We start from the raw sequence: 18,259 nt of genomic DNA on the forward strand, positions 1-18,259 counted from the left end.
ATTGAAGAAAAATTAACTTGTGTGTGTTTTCTTTCTGATTTGCAGGTCGTGTTTTTGATTGTGGTGGTCGACGGTGGGAATTGTGATGTGAAGAGTGTTTGCTTATCGTGAACTGTAACAATATGAGGTTGCAGGTGGTGTGTCCATGGAGAGAATATAGTGAGAAGATGATGGAACTGTGGGAAGAATCGATGGAGTAATTAGGTTTTTGGACATGGGATGAGAGAGAGAGAGAGAGAGAGAGTGGGGTCTATATTTTTTGTTTTTTATTTTTATTTCATAAAGTATTCTAATAAATACGAAAAGAAAATATAAAATTGATCTTAAAAGGGTAAATTAGTAATTTCAAATCTTTTTGGACCAAACACCCAGAAAAAACTTAATTTTGAACCTTCAGTGCAAGCTGAAAACTTTTTGAACCCCATCCAAAGATTTTTGCAACCACAAGGACCAAATTTGTAGTTTTGTCTCATGTTTACAATTCTAAGGTTTTATCCACATGTTTACAGTCGTACAGTGCAACAATAATTTCTTAAGAGATTCTAGGATTTAATATTAGTATGCACTTTCCGTATCTTATTTATTTCACATCAAAAATCGAGATTCTTTTTTTTCCTTCTCTCCCTTCAAGAATCTACAGGTAGAAATTTCCAAATTCTCATATATATATATATATATATATATATATATATATATATATATATATATTCTTTTTGTTTATCGGTTATGGTTTTTTGTGTTTATAGGTTCTTCTATAATTGATGTAACAAACGATAATACGTATTAAATCATAGAATTTTATGTTGAAGCATACATTGGTAGAGTGTTGCCAAAACATTTTACCATAGAAATTCTTCCATGCAACTACCAGTTAATTAGAATCTCTTATCTTTAGGTAGATTTTACTTTTTTTTTGTTTCGTTTTAATTCACGAGATTGCGTGGCATTTTTCATGCTAGAACGACACTTGTTAGGCCGATAAAGTCAAGTTTATGCATGTTGAGCTCAAGATGGGTTATATCATGAACCCCAACTTGCCTATGTTTCGCAGAACCTATCCTCGAAACGGGAAAAGAACTAGACCAGAAACCAATTTCGATATGGAGTAACCGGGGCTCCTCTACAAAGGGGTACGTGACTTAAGTCTTAGACCTTTAAACATTTTTTCAATTTGACCGATTGTATGATCTATGTACACATGTCACAAATCCTAGCAAGCTCTGGAAAGTCTTGAAGCTTAAGTATAAGTCATATGAGGAAGTATTGGATTAAGGTGTCTAAAGTCTTAACAAAATTTGTATAATCTTAGTGAATTAAAGTAAAATCATGTTTAGATCACCCTCGTAATCAGGAATAGCTAGAATTTATTTTAGGAGAGAGCTAAAATGATTTGGTAATATATTATATGATTACTATATTAATTAGAGATAGTTAATAATTAATTTTGAATTAATTAGAAATAGTTTGAATTAATTAATTATTAAGCAAAATTAATCTGGAATTATTTCGGGATTAATTGGAATTAATAAAGGGTCTAATAGATGAATTATAATTTTTCAATAGTTGAACATAAGAAGCAATTCTAAAACACTCCATCATTTGGAAGGTTTTGGAAGGATTCTACAAGCCTTGTGGTTGTTGATATAGTAAGAATTGAATAAGATAAAATATGACTATTTTATTATTCAAATGAAGGCTTATCATAAATATTCACCAACTATAACTATGACCCTTAGCTTGGAATTTTTGATGGATTTTATAGGTTATAAATGTTGGATTAGATGTCTAAGTCCATAACCATAATCGGTATGTACTTGAACTAACAACGACATGGTCTTTTTGGGTTACCTTCACACGTGGAACTAGACATGATGATTATTGAGGAAGAGGAAAATTTTATAAATTGGAATAAATGATTTATTAATATGCTATGGAAATAATATATTAATTAGTAATCATATTATTAATTAATATTTAATCAGAAATTCATTTGGAATTAATTTTGGGATTAAATGAATTAATTTAAAGTGCAAGGACTAAAAATACAATTGTTCAATAGTTAAGCAAAAGAGTCCAAAATCTTCTTAAGGGAAGGGTGGATGAAATTGATGTCTATGAGTATGATTATTCTAGAGTTTCTAGAATATCTTATCACATATGGATTATCAAATGAGGTGGATAATTACCATATTTGAGATAAACATATTTTATTCAAATTAGGGTTATCCATAGCATCCTTGATGCACTATAAATAAAGTCCTTGAGCATGAGAAATTTGGCTACTCTTTCTTAGAAGAAGAAACCGAAATTTTGGATCCTTTCCTCCTCCCCATATCATTCTCTTGCATTGTGTGTTTGTGAGCCATTAGAGGTGTCATACTTGTGACACTAAGTTCTCAAGTTGCAATATCTACAAGGGATTCATTGTTATTACAACATAACAATCAAGGTATGTAACCTGTCACACCCCAAAACCAAGAACGGCGGAAACGTTCTGGGGGGGGGGGGGACTTCATGTATGGTATCACAACACAGTATAATAGTAAACAAATAAATAACATCATCCATTGCATTATATATATATATATATATATATATATATATATATATATATATATATATTTAATACAAGTGTGTTCTGTGGTTTATAAGACACAAAAATATGAATCAAAATAAAAGATGAGCCTTGTATGTGCTCCATCTTCTCAAAAGTTGGCATCGGTACCTGTCTACTGATGACCTGAGAATGCAAGTTATTTTGAAAGAGTTTATCGACATTAAAGCTGATGAGTTCATAAGTATTTAGTGTCATAATTTGTGTGAAAATGTTTGCAAGAGTTTGAGTGTAAAAATATGTAAAATGTTTGTAGTAATTGTTTGTATCTCCTAGAGAATCCTATATTTTCCATTAAAAGCATCCTTCTACCAAGGCATCAAGTGTACTGTATGTTTATTCATTTTAAAAGGGAGTATTTTTCCCAAACTTGACTATCATTAGTAAAAATATAGTTTTACATTACCGTTTATGTGATAAGGTCACAAGGTAGATGTAATGGAAAAATAATGAAGTGTTGTAGTATAATAATATTATAACTACTATTGTACTAAGTACCTTAAACCAATTGTTAATTAAGGTATAATGTGACGTAATTGTAACCATACTTGATCGACCTAGTGAAACATAACGCTCAAAGATGTCGAGATGTTACGACATTCATCACCCGAGGACCTGCATGTCACACTGTAGCTAGTAGCAAGGTGTAGGATGGTCAATCCAATATAGATCTATACACGAATTCACGCTCTCCCTTCAGGAGACTCTGGATACAAGACGAGCCATGACAGAGATGCCATGCCCCAAAGTAGTACCTCACATTGATGTTATTGTGTGTATGTACTTTATGTATTAGCGTAGTGTATGTCTCCCCTGATTCTCATAATAGTAAGTTCTCTAGTATAGTATATAGTGTGTATGAATAGTATGTACTAGTGTATGTTCTCTCTGTCTAGTGAGTAGTATGTTCTCTCTGACTCTCATTTAGTATGTTCAGTTGTATAGTGTAGTGTATGTATTGTTTACAGTATGTATTGACTCGTGTATGAACTGACTCTTTGTATGCTTCATTGTACTAGAAATAGTAAGTAGTATACCTCTAAACTATACCTATTATAGTTTACTAAAATTGCTGTTTGTATAACTGAGTGTATTGAAATAAGACAATGAGCTTTTATGTCTACACATATATACATGATACATATAACTAAGGATCAAACGACACTCGGACAAATAATAGGGTACTCTAAGTCCACAACCAAACAAGGAATAGGAAATAGAGTGTACTATCAGTCCTAAGTCCTTCAAACCTTACTTATATAACTATATATGTATTGGACATGATTTGACAATATAAGAGTTTAAAGAATTGAAAGTAAAGATTTGGAAACTACAACTAAGTTTTATAAAGGGTTTAACATGTAAAAGTGTTTGATAATCATTTGCAAGTAGTTTTGTTGACAAGACAGTTTAAAGTATAGAAAATCCATTTGTGTGCTAGTTATTAATCACATGTGATTGATATAATAACTAGTATGATTCAAATTTTATTCCCCCCCCCCCATAAAAGCATTTAATAACATTTAAAAGGTTAATTTAGGGGTATGAACTCACCTGTAGTGAGTGGATTGTACAGAAGTGTTGGACAAGGTGCTACGTGTCAAGTGAAGACTTGAACACACATAATGATCCAATTTAGCATATAAAGACATATATATATATATATATATATATATATATATATATATATATATATATATATATATATATATATATATATATAGCAGTGTTGTAAAAATCGGTCTAGGCGGCCGATTAATCGGGGATTAATCGCTATGCTGTCTACAACCGAATAGGATTAAGGCTAATCGGTCGGCTTAACCGGTTTTGGTCAAAGGGGGTCAAATTCGGAGCTAGACGGTTCTAATCGGTCCTAGGCGGTCCTAATCGGTCCTAGGCGGCCTAATCGGCCAAAATTTCAAAATTTCAAAATTTTAAATATTAAACCAAAATTTTCAAAATTTCAAAAGTTCATAGTATTTCAATGTTCAACTAATATATAAAAATTTTTAAAAAATTAAAATTTAAAGTTTTTCTCCAAAATTTTCAAAATTTCTATATTTTCAAATATACAAATACCCAAATTTATTTTTCTTAAGATACATTAAAATTTGAATAACTTTTCTTATTAATTGGATGATAAATTGTTGTGCTTGTTAAACTTATTATTAAACTTTTATGCTTATTTATTTATATTCTTACGATTAAAGTTAGATTTATAAATTTTTGAATAATTTTCTTAATAATTAATGGTCCCCGATTAATCCTTCGATTAATCCCCGCCTAGCCGATTAATCCCTAGACCCCAGTCCACCGACTAGCTAACGTCTAACGTTTTCTGCAACCTTGCTAATTAGTGATTAACACACCAATTAAGCAAGTATAAACACCCTAAAACATGGAAAACACTATGGTCTAATTGTTAGAAGGCTATTGGGTTGCATCAAAGGAGTGTAAGGCATTGCATTTGAGTTTACGGCCCAAGGACCACTCCTTAAGGAGTTTACGGCCTAAGGTTTACAACCCTAATGGGTTTACGGCCGTAAACCCATGGCAAATTCCACAAAGTCGAAGTTTTAGGTCCTTAGTTCAATGGTGGTTGGTTCTAGTTTAAGTTATAATCATTAGGAAGGAAAATAGGGCATCATTGCACACTTATAGGGAGTTTACGGCCTTGGGAGATCCTTGGCCGTAAACTCTCTTCCAACCAAGAATTCTTGATGTTTCTAAGGTCTAAACAAGTTCATTCTAGTATATAATAAGCTAGTAAAAGTGTACTTACAATATAGAAGCTCGTTTGGGTGTTTAAGGTCCAAGAACACTAGTGTGTGTTCTTGTTGTTTTGAAGAACACTTGAAGATCTAAGTAAAATCGAAGAATTTGTGGATGAAATGATGTATAACAACTAGAGGAAAGGTTATCACAACAAATCAAGTGAAGAAAAACTTACATTTTGGAAGATTGGAAGAAGAGTGTGATGATACTTGAGAGAGAAGTTAGAAGTTCTTGAGTATGAAACTTGGAAAATGAAAGAATGAAGAGTAAACTCATGTCTTAAGCATGAGTTTGCGGCCATAAGGGAGTTTACAACCCAAAATCCAAAAGTTTGGCCGTGAACTCCTTATTAGGGTGTTAAATGTGTGATTTCTACTCCAAGACCCTAGAAAGTACTTCCTTTTATTTATTCGTTTGAAGAATTGTTAATAAAAACACTCAAACGGACTTTAAACCGGATAAAAATTAGCAGAAATGTATTTGACTTGTATTTGAAGTGCTTGACTGTAGGGTTTGTACGAATGAAAATTTCGGGTTGTCACATCATCCCCCTGTTAGAGGGAATTTCGTCCCGAAATTAGAGTTTATGCAAATAAAGTAGTTACAAATAACTAAGCGAAAAGATCAGGGTATTTCAATTTCATTTGATCCTCGCGCTCCCATGTGAATTTCGGTCCTCGCTTGGCGTTCCAGCGAACCTTCACTATCGGGATGCAGCTTTCCTTCGTTAGCTTGACCTCACGGTCCATGATCTCTATAGGTTCTCCCACGAAGTTGAGGCTCTCGTTGATCTCGATCTCGTCAAGTGGGATTACAAGAGTCTCGTTGGACAGACACTTTTTCAAGTTTGAGATGTGGAATGTAGAATGTACGTTACTGATCTCGTGGGGTAGATTGAGTTTGTAAGCTACTTGTAACATCCGGATTCCCAGGTATATTATTTTATTCTTTTATTTTGGAGTTTGTGGAAGGACTTGGTGAGTTGGTGCTTAGACTCGCCGAGTAGGATCGTGGATTCTCATCCGGGTTCATGACTAGACTCGGCGATTCCACATTGCTTAATGAAACCATAATTTCCAGGGTTTGGGACCTATTTAAGGGCCCTTAGGGCCATCAGTTGCGGCTACCAAACCTATAGCGAAACCCTAAAAGAGCTAGAGCGATTGTGAGAGGAAAGGAGCCATTTCTTGATCTTTGTGGTTGATTCTTTCAAGAAGGAGGTGTTTCCAGCTTAGAGGAGACCAAGGAGGTGGTGCATCTGTGGATTTTGAGCTAAAGACTTCATCTTTGAGGTACTATATTGCCCCTTTATCTGTTTTGTTGGAGGAATCCATAGGCGTAGAGTTTTCATGTCCTTTAATGGAAGAAATTATGAGAATATGGCCCCTATTCGCTTTGAGACTTTGGATTTGGACCCATAGTGGTCTAAAGAGCTTATCTCAGCTTGCTTTATGTTGAGCTATAGAGGTGTTGAGCCTAGGATGTTATTTTTGGGGCTAAATCACCAAGTGAAACCTTCTAGACGTCCCATGAATGTCAAGATTCGAGCTTTACGTGTTTATCAGGCTTGGGAAGGTCAGATCTATGGATCAAAGGAACAGATCTGACCTCAAGAGGTCAATTGAGTTTGTGCATGGCATGAACTCGTCGAGTCCAAGGGCAGACTCAGCGAGTAGGGCTAGGGTTTCCCGTAAATCACTCAGTGAGTAGACTTGCCGAGTTTGGGAAATAACTCAGTGAGTCAGAGAGGGATTAAAGGACTAGGGTTCAAGGTGGAACTCATCGAGTTGATCTTGAGACTTGGTGAGTTGAGTCGGGGTGGCCCCGCGATTCATGCCAGGTGTGACTCGTCGAGCAAGGGTATGGACTCGACATGCCAAGCGAGACTAGAGAGTTAGTGGACACGTGTAGACTCGCCGAATCGCCGAAGTGCACTCGACGAGTCAGATCAAAGTTTGACTGTTGACTTTGTGGACTTTTAGGGATTGGTCAACAATGGGATCTTTGAGTCAAGAGAGGGGTAAAATGGTCTTTTACCCATCTGAGGATGCAAAGAGAGGGTTGGGTATAGTCTCGAGAGTTATATTTATGAGTGTATCTTATTTTATGTGATTAGGCAGAGGCTAGACTATACTGCTACCGAGTTAGGGATTTGCCGAGACATCTGAGGTGAGCCTTCTCACTATACTTTACCTTGAGTGGTAATTAGAGTTATGTGACAGAGTTATTGTATGCTACTTATGTGTTGTGTTGCACTGCATTATTTCTATGTGATTTATGCCATGTGTATATCAGAGTATATATCAGAGATAGAACCGGAAGGTTCACAAAGCTAGGACCAGACGGTCCACAGAGTTAGGGCCCAAGGGCCCACAAATTTATAGCTTCGAGTGGCTAGTATGTGTTATTTATGGTATTTTGGGGGAACTCACTAAGCTTTATGCTTACAGTGTTATGTGTCTCAGGTACCAGTGATGATTGCGGGAAGGCGCCGACATGATTCGTACACACTCATGGGATTTTATGTATTTTGATCTTGGGAAATATTTTGTGAAACGAAGATATGATACAATGAGATTTTGTTAATAAATGTGTTTGGAAAATGTGTTTTAAAATGCGAAAAATTGTCTTAAATTTTACGGTGTTACACTACTAGGCCGATTCGGGTAAGAATTTCGAAAGGTCCTATGTATCTTAGATTTAGCATCCCACGCTTTCCGAAACATATCAAGCCCTTACAACATGAGACTTTCAAAAAAACGCGGTTTACCACCAAGAATTCTAAGGTTTTCCTTCGTTTGTCTGCGTAGCTTTTCTGTCGGTCTCTAGAGGCTTTCAATCGTACACGAATATGAATGATCTTCTCTGTCATTTTCTGAATGATTTCTAGACCTGTGAGAGTGCTGTCAGGAACTCATCCTTAAGCACTACTAGAAAAACAGCCTTTTACGATGCTCATTGCGCGTCGTAAAGGGCTCAGACGACGCGCAAATGCGCGTCAAGGAAGGCCCTGCCATAAAGAGAGACGACGCGCTTTTGCGCGTCATCTATAGACGACGCGCATTTACGACGCTCATTTACGACGCGTAATTACGACGCACGTTTATGAAACGCAATGTGTATCAAGAAAGGCCCTGTCATAAAGAAAGACGACACGCATTTGCGTATCGTAACCTTACGACGCGCGTGTTAATGACACACAATGCGTATCAAGAAAGCCCCTGTCAAGAAAGGCCATGTCATAAATGAAGATGACACACATTTTTGCGTATCATAATTTTAAATGTTTAAAAAAAAATATTATTTATAGATTTACTAATTTTTAAATTAAATTTGTATTTAATGTCTCATAATAGAAAATAAAATATCATTTACAAAAAATACAATCCATTGCATAAAATTTAATGTCATACAAATAATCATATACAAAAAATACAATCCATTTTATAAAATACAATCCCTAACTATCTAACCTATTATTACATTGCTATTAAGGGACACCTTGTTTTAGATATCATGTAAAAAACAAATCCTCCATGTCAAAAAATTGGTTGTTGTCCATCGAGTGTAGATGACAAATAATGACTTGAACATTAGCTGAAACCAAAAAACTTTTATTAATCACACAATCAAAAAGCTGAAACCAAAAAGCTTTTAATTACACAAGAAACAACACATCATCATGAGAAACTACTAACCTGCCCTAAATGGAGGAAGTAGTTTTCTCCAGTGAACTTTGTTGGTGTGGACTGATAAAAGTTATAGCATGTCCTAGCAAGCTGCAAATAATACATATAAAAATTATTGGCAACTAAAAAAGCAACAAAAATAACAGACCTCTTCAGCCATATTCAGGAACTTTCATTGATGTCTCCCACATGTCTATGTTTTAATAACGCATTAGTTTGTTTTATATATACAGCTACAGTTGTAATTTTATCTAGAATTAAAATTACAAACTTACTTATAAGGCTTTACAGTTGCAGCTTTGTTTCCTTGTATCCACACTTTAAGTAAATAATCATAGAAACTGCACAAAGTTACATTATTACAAAACTTAATATACTGAAGATCATAACACCCTGATTTCATGAAGCAAATAAGTTATATAAAGATCATTAAGAATATTTGAGAATCATCTACAAGCAAACATAAGTAGACAAAATCTAGGTATTAATTAGATAAATATCTCGGTTAGTTAACCTAGATAATAATCACCCAAATAGAGCTCTGTCTCAGTTTACCTTAGTTTTAGCCATCATTTGTGGCTCAGCCTTCTCAACTTCAGTTGATGATATAAAGTTTTATTACCTCAATTGTATTCCCATCAATTCCTTCACTCGTTCCTTCAATCTCCCCACTATTTTATAAACGAGCTATTGTTTCCACCTGTGTGAGTTCCCATCAATATTGTTTCCACCTTCATAAAAGACTTACAAGATGATCTTAGAAAGGTTGAGAAGACTTACAAGATGAACTACAGGATTTGCATAAACACCTCCATGTGGATAGAAAGCAGCATATGGTGGCATCAAATGCTGATTTTGTGATTTTGCAAGTACAAAAAAGTCAACAGAAAACGCTCACTGAACTTCGTCTGCAATTACCAATGCACCCCTAGACAAGAAGAAGAAGCAGAAGAAGAAATGTTATATAATTCTTTTATCATTTATGTTTAATGAGTATAATAATAAGAGCAGAAAGTGAAAGATGGAAGAAAATGAGCTACTTACTTATTTTTTTAATTGTTATTTTGTCAAATCAAAGAATAATTTATAAACTAATATTTTTAAATGCTACTTACTTATTTTTTAAGAAATTTAATATTTTATATGGAATTTTTCTATCAGCTGTAGACTAGGAAATAACATACAAAACTGACACAGTGATATCAAATTTTGACCCGTGCTCATGAGTAGGAGGAGCTCTTGGAGCAGATTTCTCAGTCATTCCCACACTAATTTTGTAACCTCTCAATTCATAATCTGATCAAACATTAAAAAAAAATTTAGAAGGCTTCTTTATACCAATCTATATCCTATTCCTAATTGCTATTTATTATATATTATTTTGTTTTCACAAAATAGATGTCAAGTAAAATGGAGGTGAGGGATACCAGAAAGGTCAGCAGGCTTTGGGCGCTTTACTCGTGAATGGTTTTCGCACTGAATAGATTTCTTATAGCATCATCCTGCATCCAAATAAATGGAAAATCAAAAAAAACAAAACAAAAAAAAGATAAAAGAATAGAAGAAGAAAAAGAAGAAGAAACAAAGCCTAAGGGATGAGGTTAGGTAACACATGAGTTATGTATAAACACTGACCTGAGTATTAAAGAAGATGATTGCAAGGTCATTGTATTCATTTTCCTTGGTACAAAAAAACTGCGAATAAAAAGGGTAAACCCATCAGGGGAAATTAAAAGAAAGCCATTAGTTTTGCACTATTTTTATTCTGTTTATTGTGAGAAAAAAAAATTACAACATGAACACCTTGACAGTCTTTTTTGTGCTTAAACTCATAATACACTTCAACAACATAATTTTACAGATAATAAAATAAATTTGTACTAGTTTAAGTTTGTTTATTCTTATTGTGTATAAAAATAAAAAATGACCTTACATTTACATAATTCCCATACATCCTTGGTGGACGACGACATTCAATAGAAGCATCTGAAGGAAATGTGTCAAGTAATTAGCTTTTGCCCATACATCCCTGGTTTGCTACATGATATTTGTGAGCAAGGCATCCAAGACTAGGGTTTGCCGTGATCTGTGAATTCCATTTCAACTACTGTTGTCACCATGCTCATCTTCACTTCTTCAGAACATGTGAAAAAAAAAATGTCTCAATGATACTGAAGATATTGTAATAAAAGGCTTCGTATAAATTAATACCTGAAGATATTGATCGATGAAGGAAATGTGTCAAGTAATTAGCTTTTTCCATTTGGATGACATTTTGATCAGAGGAAGAAAGAGAATCCAAAAGCTTCTATGCATTAATGGCAGCTTGAGTGTCTTCACTGTTGGACATGGTGACCAAAAGTAGAATGCATCCCTGAATTTTTTATTTGACCCGTTATAAATTAAATAACAAATATAACCTGTGTCCATCTGCTGGTCAAATCTACTACATCTAAGAAAATGCAACAAGTGGGTCACTAATACACTAGTTAAGATATCTAAGTAGTATTGTAGTTTGGAAAGTAGTGGCACCATACTATTGAGTCTTGACACAATTCTTTAATAAATGCCAAACCAAATATGTACAAATATTCAACTATCGAGTTAATATATATGTAATGTTGCCTTCAAATGAATATGAAGAAAAGTGGGAAGTGGAAATCACAAACTTGGAGGCACAAAACCCTTTGGTATGAAAACCAGGAGAAAACTAGCTATAAACAAGGTCAGGTTCGAAAGGGCTTCTATTCTCAAAACCAACCATTCCCAGGTTGCATTTGTGAAAATGAAAGTACTTACATCTGTATCCACTAGCCTCATATAGTCCTTACAGAACCTGTCTTGCATCTTGAATGCTCGTGTAATTACACAAATGAGAAAAAACATACAGATTTGGAGACAAATCCAACATATCCAGGTCTGTAAAGTTTGCATTGAATAATGTTATCAATTATTCCTTCAGTGTCACCAATTTTGAAAGCTCCAGCTATAATAGCCACAACTCTGATGGTGGGCTGTTTGAGGGCAAGATTGGATGAAGCAGCAACACTGTTGTAAAATAAGGAACGAATGTCATGAAACAATTGTTTTGTTGTGAATTTTTGTATTTTTAATTGACATGATGTGGTGTTGATGTGTTGTAGTATGATTTAGTGGGTTTATGTTTATTGAAACAATTTTTATAAATATAGTAACCAAGTTTCTATTTTGTTCCAATTTTGAAACAGTAGGTGTAAATTACAAAAATGGTCCCTGGCTATAGGGAATTTTTGCAAAATTGGTCCTACTAAGTTTTTTTTTTTTTTTTTTTGTAGTTTTGGTCCTTATTTGAAGTGTAACATTTTGGTCCCTGTTCCAAGTACAATAAGTATATTATCCTTTTCAGAATTTTTTATAAATGTTTGTTGATGTCACTAACCAACAACCGAGTTCTTGAAAAAAATGTTTGTGGGGGAATACTCAATATCATTACTTCTTGTAACTTGAAAACTTTTAATAAATATAAAATTTGCAATTTTTAAGTCAAATTGATAGAAAGATTTAAGAATGATATAAAAGTAAAAACTTAAAAATTAAAACTGACCTTCAGTAGGACGCGAAATTAATAAATACATCTACAGTAGGATGTGCAGCTCAAGCAACTTCAACTCTGCAAAAGCATAGAACAATTTAATAGAGAAGCTGAGGGTTAGATGATTAGATCCTAACTTTTTACAAATTTACCCTCATCTATTATCTATTCCATTTCTCAAATACTTCAGTAACATCATTTTCCAGACACTACTTAATGGATAGTTGTTGTCTTGTTGATCATAAGAAATCAACTTGAGAGTTATCATTTGAATTTATGAAAACAAGTAAAGATAAAAAAGTCAATTCGTCAGAAGAAAGTAAACATGTTACCATTTGAATTTATTTAATTTTTTTTATCTTACCCTTGCTAGAATTCGTCCAACTGGAGTAGAGTCAATGAATACCATGGGGGCACGTGTAATTGAATCGGCAAATTTAGTAAAGAATGATTTGGAGGCATATTGTTCCTCTCTCAGATTCACCAACAAAACGTGAGTTTAAACTTCGTGTTGTGTAGTCACAACAATCAAATAATGATAAATTTAAAGCCTCACAGCCCCTGTATCTGCAATAATCAAAATCACAAATATTCATCAACCAAATATTCAATATGTGTTCTCACCTGAACAAATATTCATCAACCAATAAAGCCACAAAAACCTGTGTTGATACAATTCCCATATCAAAGTCTACAATGATTTATTTGTGACTAAACCCTTCCAGTCACTTACAAAGTACACAACATAAAGGGTTTCAACTATTAAGTGCTCAAAACAAAATCACGCATTTCATTCCATGCCAAATTATGTCAATCATCTAAATTATTGTAAAATACTAAAATATTGTAAAAGACTACAGATGAATCACCTTTTGAGATCTCAAAAGACCAAAACTTGTAGTAAGATGAAATTGAATACAGATCGAGCTCAGATTGGTACGTATCTCTTCAAAATCTGCTTCCCCGTCATGGCTAATCCCACCGCTATTCCACCAATAGCTCCGGCAACAGCCGCCGACCTAGGGCTGGCCGCCGTTTTGTAAAGCGCTCCAGTCGCTAATCCAGCCACCACGCTCCAGTCGCTATTCCAACCACCACGCATTTCATTCTAGTTAACCCTAAGTTTCATGGTGTCTCTAGCCTCAGAAGCCTTCATGCCCTCTACTAAACCTTTCCCAGCGCCAACTACTGCGCCGCTGAGGTAACCAATGCTGGTGTAGTATGTCAGGTTTTCGCCCCACGAACGCCGTTGAGCGATGGATTCCTCTTGAAAGAGGTATTCGGGAGATGTGGGAGGTTTATACAGGGTTTGTGCGGGGACTCTATAAGATCTTGGTAAGGATTGTATAGTTGACGGTTGTCGTGGTGGTCGCCGCTTTCGTTTTGATTTGAAGATCACGTATGGTAAGACATGTTGTAGTTAGGGCTACGATTAGGGTTTCGATCTTTCAAAAATCTGATTCCAAAGGAGAGAAAGATAGAGCATAAGAGAGAGAGAGAGAGAGAGAGATAGAGAGAGAGAGAGACAAACTATTAGGGTTTTTTAGTAGAGGATTTTAGAGGCGGGGTGTTTAATTTTTTGGGATTTCATTCCCCCCGGGCTACTAAAAATGAGAGACCGCGCCTTCCTTAAAAAAATATAAAGCGACACATTTACACGACGCCCATTTTTATGATAGGTGCCCTCCGTGTTTTTAATTTTTTTTCTTGGACACTAATTTTAGGGCACGCACAAATGCGTGTTCTCTATCCTTCAAATTTTGCAAAACTGACATTAACTTTTAGGGCATGCATAAATGCGCGTTCTCTATCAGCGAGTGTCATTGTTTGCGCGTCATTAAAGGGCTTTTTTCTAGTAGTGAAGGTAACTGGGTGTCACCCACTTCAGCCAAGCATAGAGGGGATCTGCACTTCCAGCCATAGAGGGCTTCAAATGGAGAAGCCTTGATGGTTCTCTCACTTTGTTCTTTGGTCTAAGGATGGTAGGCGGTACTCATGTTCATCCTTGTTCCTAGGGAAAGTAAGGCATTTACTCACGAAGGTAGCAATCTCTGCTTTCATGTTAGGCCAGCAGTATAACTTTTTAAGATCCAGATACATCTTATCTGAACCTAGGTGGACGGAATATCGATTTTTGTGTGCTTCAGTCATGACCAAGTCCGTGAATCCACCGTGTTTCGGTTTCCAGATCCGGTCCATGAGATATAAGGCTCCGCCACCCTTAACTTCTAAGTTCTTGTACATTCCTCTAAGGGATTCACCCGTCACGTTTTCAGTTTTCAAGGCTTCAAGCTGAGCCTCCTTAATTTGTGTGGACAGATGTGAATGGATAGTCATGGTCAATGATTTGACCCTTCGACCATAATATTCTTTCCAACTTAGGGCGTCTGCTACTATGTTGGCTTTACCCGGATGATAACGAATTTCGCATTCATAGTCATTGAGTAGCTCGACCCACCATCGTTGTCTCATATTGAGATCCTTCTGATCGAATATGTGTTGTAAACTCTTGTGGTCTGTAAAGACAGTGCTTTTCGTACCATACAGATATTGTATCCAGATCTTCACAGCAAACACAACTGCTCCCAGCTCAAGATCTGTGTAGTGTAGTTGACTTCGTGTGTCTTCAGCTTCCTCAAGGCATAGGCGATGACCTTACCTCGTTGCATTAGAACATAGCCGAGCCCCTGGTTGGATGCATGACAGTATACAACGAAGTCTTCTATCCCTTCGGGGAGGGATAGTATCGGTGCGGTGCATAAGGCTCGTTTCAACATTTGAAACGCTTTTTCTTGTTTCTCTTCTCAATCAAAGGCCACGCCTTTCTGGGTCAGTGTAGTAAGGGGTTTCACAATCCGAGAGAAGGTCTGTACGAATCTGCAGTGGTAGCCAGCGAGGCCTAGAAATTGATGAATTTCTATAGGTGTCTTCGGTGCTGACTAGTTCTCAATGGTCTTTATTTTGGATGGATCCACATGGATTCCCTCTTCGCTAACCACGTGTCCTAAGAATTCGACTCTTAAGATCCAAAATTCTCACTTTGAGAACTTTGTGTAGAGCTTTTTCTGTTCACAAGGTTCCTAGAACTTGTCGCAGATGATTGTTATGTTCCTCCTTACTTCGAGAGTATATCAGTATGTCGTCAATGAAGACGATGACGAACTGATCCAAGTAAGGATGACATACTCTATTCATTAAGTCCATTAATATTGTGGGCACATTGGTCAATCCAAATGGCATCACCACGAACTTGTAGTGTCCATAATGAGTTCGGAAGGTTGTCTTCAGAAGATCCTCCTCTAGAACTCGTAACTGGTGATATCCGGATCTTAGATCAATTTTAGAGAAGTAACTCGCCCCTTGCAGTTGGTCAAATATATTGTCTATGCGAGGCAGAGGGTAACGATTTTTTACCATAAGTTTGTTGAGTTCTCTGTAGTCGATACACATACGGAATGATCCGTCTTTCTTCTTAATGAACAAGACTGGTACTCCCCAGGGTGAGAAGCTTGGTCAAATAAAGCCCTTGCTGAGTAGTTCGTTAAGTTGACCAGATAGTTCCTGCATCTCTGCTGGTGCTGATCGGTAGGACGATTTGGCTACTAGGGTAGCTCCTGGAACTAAGTCGATTCAGAAATTGACTTTTCGCTGCGGAGGTAATCCGGGTAGTTCTTTTGGAAAGATTTCGGGAAAGTCACTCACTACCAGGATGGTCTTTAGTTCTTTCGTTTCTAGGCTCGTATCGATAACATGAGCAAGGAATGCACGATATTCCTTACGTAAGTACTTCTGTGCTTGAATACTTGAGATGATACAATGACTCGTGCCAGGTTTGTTTCCGTAGATAATAAGAGTTTCGTTAGACGGAAGGTTTAGACGGACTGCTTTCTCATAGCACATGATGTCGGCACGATGAAGACTCAACCAATCCATGCCGATGATGACGTCGAAGCTTTTAATCGAGACTAGCGTGAGTTGGATTGGAAATGAATGGCTATCTAGAGTTAGGTTACATCCTATGTATATGCTACTAGTGCTCTCAGTCTTCCCATTAGCCATTTCTATAGTGAATGGTTCTTTAAGTGCGTGTGCTTGTTGTTTAAATAAGCGTGAAAATTTCTAGTTTATGAAACTTCTCTTTGCCCCACTGTCAAATAATATGCATGCATAATACATTTCATGGAGAAACGTACCAGTCACCACCGTAGGGTCAGCAACTACTTCTTCGTGGCCTATAGCCAGAACTCTTCCCACTCCACCAGCATTTCTTGACTTGGGGCAGTCCCTTTGATAGTGGCCCACTTCGCTACACCCATAGCATGACTGAGTCACACCAACACATGGGACCTGGTTGATTGGTCTTGCCGGGGATCTGCAGAAGCAAACAGTGTGTCCTTTCTTGTTGTAGTTGGAGCACTGCAATTCCGGGCAGGGTCCATTATGGTGGAAACTACATTTGTTGCACTTCGGCAAGTTTCCATAGTAGTGCTTCACCGAAGCAGTAGCGGCAGGTGCTATTGCGGCATGAACCGCCACAACCTGCTGCTTTTTGGCACCTTTTGTTTTTTCTTATCATCCTAGAACTTCCGCTTGTTGTCAGTGGTTTTGGAGGGTTCTGAGATGGCTAGGGTTGTTGTCGATGACGGGGATTGGACTCCATGACCGATGAGTCGTTGTGCCAATCATTTGGCACTGTCGAAGGTAGTAGGGTTTGACGATAAGATATTTCCCTGATATGGAGGCACCAACCCCCAGATGTACCTTTTGATTTTCCTTCCCTCGGTGGGAACCACGTTGGGACAGAGGGCCACTAGTTCGCTGAATCTAGCAGTATAAGCGACTATGTTGGAGCCCTTCATGGTTAGGCTCCAAAGCTCTTGTTCCAACTTTTGGATTTCGTCCCTCGGGCAGTACTCCTCAATCATGAGGTCTTTTAGAGTTTCCCAGCCCATGTCATTTGCCACTATGAGAGTTAGTGACTTGACATGGCCATTCCACCATGTCAGGGCTTTCTCATCGAAGGTGCACCCAGCAAATTTGACTTTGCTCACGGCAAGGCAGGAGCAAATCTCGAAGATCGACTCCGTCTTTTTGAACCATTACGAGAGCGCAATGACTCCGCCAGCCCCCTTAAAGGACTCTGGCTTGCAGTTAGTGAAGTCCTTGTAGGAGAAATCTCTCGAGCGCACAAGGATTTCACCTTGAGTAGAATGAATTGGCGTACTACCTCCGCTGGCACCGGTGGAGTGATACCGAGCCATGGAAGTTGCCACTGCCACAACTACTGCAGCATTCAGAGCTACCGTATTAATTACTGGAAGAAGTGGAGGTGGAGGTGGAGGATTACGCCTTGTTGATTTTTGAGGAGGCATCCTTCAACTATAAGGTTATAATTATGGACAAGATAGTTAGAGTCAATTGTAAGTATAGTAAGAGTGTTTCATGGGCTAAATCGCCGTAGTCCAACAGTTGAATGAGTGTATGTTTTGAAATAGCAGTATAGTAGGAGAGTAAGGAAATAGAAGAGTATAGATTTTTCCAACAAATTAGATAAGTGTCAATATTACTGGTATCATTGATCTAACAAGTTCGGGAAAAAATGATCTATCG

At 36.7% G+C, this 18,259-nt stretch overlaps 1 long non-coding RNA gene and 1 pseudogene across 1 annotated transcript; both read right to left on the minus strand.

The window, feature by feature from the left end:
• Positions 1–10,503: 10,503 nt before the first annotated feature.
• LOC145041061 (uncharacterized) lies at positions 10,504–11,068 on the minus strand. Its single transcript, XR_013679938.1, has 3 exons — positions 11,012–11,068; positions 10,714–10,773; positions 10,504–10,580 (listed from the first exon to the last, which is right to left on the minus strand). It is a non-coding gene; the product is annotated as an uncharacterized LOC145041061 (long non-coding RNA).
• A 2,334-nt stretch (positions 11,069–13,402) lies between these two features.
• Positions 13,403–18,021, minus strand: LOC145039455 (mitochondrial import inner membrane translocase subunit TIM23-2 pseudogene; annotated as a pseudogene).
• Between the last annotated feature and the right edge of the window lie 238 nt (positions 18,022–18,259).

The sequence above is a fragment of the Lactuca saligna genome, chromosome 4 (assembly GCF_052625555.1).
Source record: "Lactuca saligna cultivar CGN05327 chromosome 4, ASM5262555v1, whole genome shotgun sequence".
Classification (NCBI taxonomy): domain Eukaryota; kingdom Viridiplantae; phylum Streptophyta; class Magnoliopsida; order Asterales; family Asteraceae; genus Lactuca; species Lactuca saligna.